The sequence below is a fragment of the Grammomys surdaster genome, unplaced genomic scaffold (assembly GCF_004785775.1).
Source record: "Grammomys surdaster isolate TR1022 unplaced genomic scaffold, NIH_TR_1.0 99, whole genome shotgun sequence".
In the NCBI taxonomy this organism is placed as follows: domain Eukaryota; kingdom Metazoa; phylum Chordata; class Mammalia; order Rodentia; family Muridae; genus Grammomys; species Grammomys surdaster.
In genome coordinates, this window is record NW_021604578.1 from 5,551,422 (window position 1) to 5,557,421 (window position 6,000).

Here is a 6,000-nt window from a genome sequence, read left to right on the forward strand (position 1 = left end):
GCTGTGAGGATTTTAAACTTGTGACAAGGGACAGAAGGGAAATTCTTCTCATTGCAAGGAAATCCTCACTTAAGCTTCCGAGAGCCACAAACACTTAAAACCCATGAACCTTCAGCTTATCGTCCTCAGCCAGTCCAATCTCTATCAGGAACTGGTATATGCTTCTGTGCTGGTCACCCTGTAGCTGAATTACTTCTCTATATTCTGGATGCTCAATTACAGTACCAGTTGCAGGCAAATGTCTTCTTAAAAGCCTTCACTAGTTTCTTTTTATCATAATCATCACCGATTCCTTGGACAGTTGTAAGGATCTTCCTGCAGTCTCTCTGTTGAATTCTTGTATGAAAATAATCCTCAGTGCCAGCAGGAAGCAGTCATCACCCTTATTTGCATCAGCAAAGGGGTGAAAGAGTGGAGGTTCTGGATAGCAGACATATGATTTCCTTTCCTCTGTGGAAACAGCCTGTGGATGCTGGAGAAAGCAGGGGTTGGGGTGGAGCATCAGGAAGCAAAGGGGCTCGAGGGGGAGGCATCTGAGTCCTTGGTGGTGGCTCACTGGCTGGGGCCGAGTCTTACATTTTAAAAACTGGAATAATGAGATCCTAAACAATATGCCCAAGATATTTTTTGTAAAATGCAAATAGAAGCATAATAGGCATAGAATCGTACCAGAAGTATACAATGAACTCTTCAGCTTTTTTAATTGCCTGAATTCAGAAGTTTATCTGAAGTAGAAATGGAGTAACATAGTAATTAATATATTACTATAATACAATAATACCCCCTACTACTTCAATAAGAAGACACCAATTTTGAAACTGTCACAGCATTGCAGAAATCAGAATAAAATAAATCCAGAAGACACACTTAAGAATGATATATGCATTAAAATGAGTGTTTCAAGCTGCTAAGATTGATAGATTTAGAAAATAGTGTTAGGTTAATCGTGATACAAGTATTCAACTGGCCATTTAAGTGACAAACATACAAAACCAGAAAGTAATTAAAACAACACACAGTTTAAAGCCCCCAATGAGTTGCAATAGTAATATATTAAAAGATAGATTTATCTCCACACACTGAGTACATATCCATGGAAAGTCTCATAATTAAAGTTTAACAAGTTGGAGGAAAGTGTTTAAAGTGTTGATGATGTCCCAGCTAGCCCGGCTGATAGGACCGAACTGTTCTCTGCCAATTGCATAGGCAGAATCTGGCGTCAGACGGCTTGTACTTTAACATGAAACGTCCCAAAAGGCCAGCTAGGATAGACTGGACATTGGCTGAGAACAGGAATCTCATGCAAGAAATTTATTGAAGAAGTCCTCTCCAGAAGCACTCCGAGGAGAAAGGGAAGTAGAAGGTGAGGTCGGCTTACTGAAATATAAATGTTGGCTAAATTAAATTAGACGTTTTAGGCAAAAGATGAGTGAATGGTTTCCCCCACCCCACTCCCACCCCCGCTATACTCTGAATCGGAAGTTCAGAGGGATCGCCCTGTAGTGTGGGCAGGAATATTTATAAACAGAGAAGGAAGTGACTTTCAAAAGTAGTCTAATTGGATACAATTGGGCATTTTCTTTGTTCTGAGTGCGGCGTAATGAGACACTGCTTTACCTGGACAGAGTTGAATCTGATTGGCTAGGGCTATACTGAAGCTGGACTGCTGTTAGCTAAGACTGAAGATACAGAGTTGCTGTAGGAGACATCTAGCCTCAGCCTGGCTCTGCTGCAAGATCTGGGATGTGCATAATATCCTGCAACTTCCTCACCTTGGCACTTGGGCTTCTTCATACAAACTGTCTACAGTTAGCCTTTTATTTTAGGCCGTCATAGCATGTGTGCAGGCTCTCTATGAAGATAATTCCTCGGAGGTAAAAGAAAAGATAGGTATTAGTTCTAACTGTTGTTGAATTAGCGTGATAACGCAGTCTCCCTGATTGTGTTACTCAACTCTTTTGGAGCACATGTGTCTACATTTATGATGAGTAAAATTGTATGGGAGATACAGGCTTGTAAGAGAGATCACAGAAGATAGTTTCTGTAAGGATTCTAGCCCAACAAAAACACCCAAGTGTTAGGAGACTGTAAAAGGTGTTAACACTTGTTTGGAGGCTGGGAAGATGGCTCAATGGATTAAGTGCTTGCTGTGTGTGGTGGTTAGAATAAGAATGGCCCCCACTGGCTCATAGATTTGAACACTTGGTCGTTAGGGAATGGCTGCCATATTTGACAGGGATAAAGAGGTATGGCCTTGTTGGAGAAGGTGTGGCCTTCTTGGAGGAGGTATGTCCCTGGAGATGGGCTTTGGGGTTTCAAATGCTCAAGCCAGGCCCAACATTTCTGCCTTTTCCTGCTGCCTGACTATCTTAGAACTCTTGAGCTACCTCTCCAGCACCATGTCTGCCTGCATACTACCATGCTTTCTACTATGATCTCTGAATGTAAGCAAGCCCCAATTAAATGCTCTCTTTCATAAGAATTGCTGCAGTCATAGTGTGTCTTCATAGCAATAAAACACTGACTAAGACATTGTCCAAGCCTGAAGTCTTCAGATACTCAGCACACACAAAACAGGAAAATCACAGAGGTGGGCAATCACAAGGGAAGAAGTCCAACAGTCTGAAACAAAAGAAATGGGAACTCTAATGAATTACCACTTATTTCCTTTGAGGAATGAAATCAAAGCTAATATTCATGCTTTGTTGACCCAGAAGCCACACAAGAACAGAATGTGATCCTTTACATTCCTGTTAAGAAATCCGGTGATGAGTGGGCACATTGGAAATCTTATCTAAAACTGTTAGAATATAAAACTGTTCTGAATGATACCTTCTGGCTGTCATGAATTTATCTGTGGCAGATTTGATCAGAAACTTAAAGTTTGCACTATGAAGAAGTCCAACATTCTTTTGGATATTGAAAAAATGTCATTGAACTAAAAAGCTAATGAAATAGAAAGGGGTAATGACAGCAAAGCAGCTCTTACAAACAATTATGGTAGATCCATCTACTCTCGGATACAGAAGTAAATTACTATCATTAGAGGAGACGCTTAAAGGTTGTATCCAGACAGGAAGAATCAGATATTAGATTGGGTCTTGCATTCACTGGTGTTGATTTTCTTCATGCCGTTGGCCCTTCTGCTTTTTCTATCTGTCTAGTCTCCCTGCACAGGCATAAGTAACTTAACAACAAGCCTTGCAAATCTCAGGCTTTCTGGTAGAAGTCTGTACATCAACTCCTTTTAAAGGCGAGCCTTCAGCCCCGGTTCCTAACTTGTATTGATTACTAATTCTCCCAAACATAAACTAAGACTCATAAGGGAATATCTAAAGGAAAAATACCAAGTAGAATGAAGCAAACTATTTCCCATAAGCCTATTAAACAAGCAAACAAGATCACTGAAAGCATTGAACGCCCATTGTGCTGAAGTAGGTAGGGGAATATTGTGTGTTTTGAGTGGTTGTTTAGACAATGATTTTAGAACATTGCTCAGAAAACTGATTTTTACTTTCTGGATGAATTATTTTATACATGTGGGAGCTAGCTTTTTCTGTCCTTAGGCTCATTTCACACTCAGCAAACATACTGTCAGTCAGATTCTTGATGGGAAACATGAATAACATTACAAAAGAAAGAGGAGAGTTTAGGAAGCTCAGATTACAAGAGTGAGTGTAAGGTTCAGAACAATAGAATCAGAGCTGGCAAGAGATGGGTTGCCTCCTTTAGGTTGAAGGAGCAAGTCAGAATTGCTAGTCTCAGAGCATCCAGAGCTCTATATGAGGGAAGCAAGGGAGGGAGGGAAAACTGTGTGGGGTAGGCAGTGCAGCCATCTTCAGCTCTTCAGAGAGCTTTCATCTGGGAGTTCTACTGCACAAACACACGTTTCCACAGACATTATTGCAGGGGAAGGGAGCAGAGAGGAGTATCCACAGCTCTTACACCAACTACACTTTCCCATCTGCAGAGTCCTACTTACCACATGTGGACACCTGTGGAGATCAGAAAAGGATGTCAGATCCCCTGGAACTGAAGTTATAGGCAGTTGTAAGATGCTTAACTTAGGTGCTGGGAGATGAATTCTGGTCCTCTGGAAGATCAGGAAGTGTGCTTAACTACTGAGCCATCTCTCTAACCCAGGAAGTTGTAATTTCTCTGGTTTTCTTTTTCCTTTCCTCTTTGGGCTCTCTCTTACCCTGAATCAATCCTCTGTCCCCATAGCTGACCTGGATGGTCTGTACTAAGAGGTCTCTTTACTTAGGAAATGGAAAGATCTGTAGAGTGGTGTAGAATCTGAGCCTCTGCTTCCTTCCCTACAAGGCCGAGTGCCTGGAGGTCCATTAGGAGAAGAAGACTGCTAGCCAAAGAAGTAAATAAATAAAAATACATTCGGGGAGAAAGGAGTTACCAAAACAAACGATGATGACTTCTCTCAGTCAAACTGTGGGCAGCTCTGGCCTGGAAAGGTTTCCAGCAGAGGCAAATGGTTAGAGAAATAATGATGGTGTCTTTAGCTAGTTCATGGAACACCAAGGTTTCTAAGCAAGGCAGAGTTCATGGAAAAGTCAGTGCGTCCTAGTATGCTTGGTGGTTAGGTGGAACACATAGATAGGAGATTGGGAAGAAGTCTATGGAAACTGTCACCCCCAGGTGTCTAAAGCTGGACTGGAGGCTGAGCTGAGTGGCATGAACCCTGAAAAAAATGAGGTGAAGACAGAGAAGGGAAAGAGAGAAATAGCAGAACCCACCAGCGACATCTATGTCTGTCCATCACAGTGTCTAGTCCACATGACCTTTAAAAAGTTATGTTCTTTCTTGCAAATCTCAAGTGAGTTCCTCCGCACACTAATTCTTACTGAAATTGTCCTGGGACAAGGATCCTGGCAAGATGACTTCCCAGCTCTGGACAGGAATAAGCATTAAGTTGACAACTGTCAGATCCTACCTGACCCATGAGCGAAGACTACTGTTTCCTCCGAGACTGCCTATATCTCATGAGTGCTGGCCCAGTGTTATATTTTGGGGCCTAAAAAAAAGGCACATTTTCACTGTCACCACCCATTTTAACCGTCTACTCCCCCACCCTCATCTTAATGTTCTACTCCCTAGAGATTCCGAAAAACTGCACTGACCCCTCAGAATGATTTTATTCTGAGTGCACCATCTGTATTCGGTTTTGGCCCAGACTGACAGTTACTTAGCTGGCAACAAGTGGGAGACCACAGCAAAGTAAGCTTAGCATCTCTCAGCCAATAACCAGCACATACAGAAGAGCGAGCGCCCTGACATTTTGAAAAGACATTTGTACACATCTAGAAAAAAGATCACAGTCTTTCATCTTTACGATGATTTTTTTTAAAGTGAGCCTTGTCACCTCTTTTAGGCAAAACAAACTCATTGTACTATGATTAAAATGAAAGGAGTTATTGGGATAAATGTCAGTTATGTGTTTATTGTTTTATATCAGTTATATAGTTTTCTCTTAGACAAAAAGCGTCACCATCTCAACAGCCCTTTAAGCACACCCCTCATCAGTTCCTTATCTTATAAACTCCTCTATACACTTTTCTTCAGACAGCAGATTCAAGACTTTATCTGCTTCCTCACCTGCACACTGACGGCTAACACTACATTACCCTTTCATGAGTTCACAACACTTGAGGCAAATGTGCGCTGTATGTTTGTGCAGTAAATGTGGAGTGGCCTTTTGGAAATACCAGAATGGATATATTTTGAAAGAAATTTTACCTCCCTGTGTGACTAAGACTCAGGGCCGAACATTTTTCACTAATGTTTTTGAAAGCATTTTATAGGAAAGTGATTGGTCCTAATAGTACCACCACCTAGGTCAGAGATGGGGGAAAAACTAACTGGGACAAACCAAGCCTGTTTGGTTGGAATGTAGCTTATTAGTTTATGTACTGTGTTGATGGTAATATTTATAACGGCGGCGGCACCGATCTGGCTTGTAGTTACGGGCCGCCATCTTTCCAACTA

General features: G+C 41.6%; 1 pseudogene; it reads right to left on the minus strand.

Moving 5' to 3' along the window:
- Positions 1–94: 94 nt before the first annotated feature.
- Positions 95–435, minus strand: LOC114634405 (annotated as a pseudogene).
- Between the last annotated feature and the right edge of the window lie 5,565 nt (positions 436–6,000).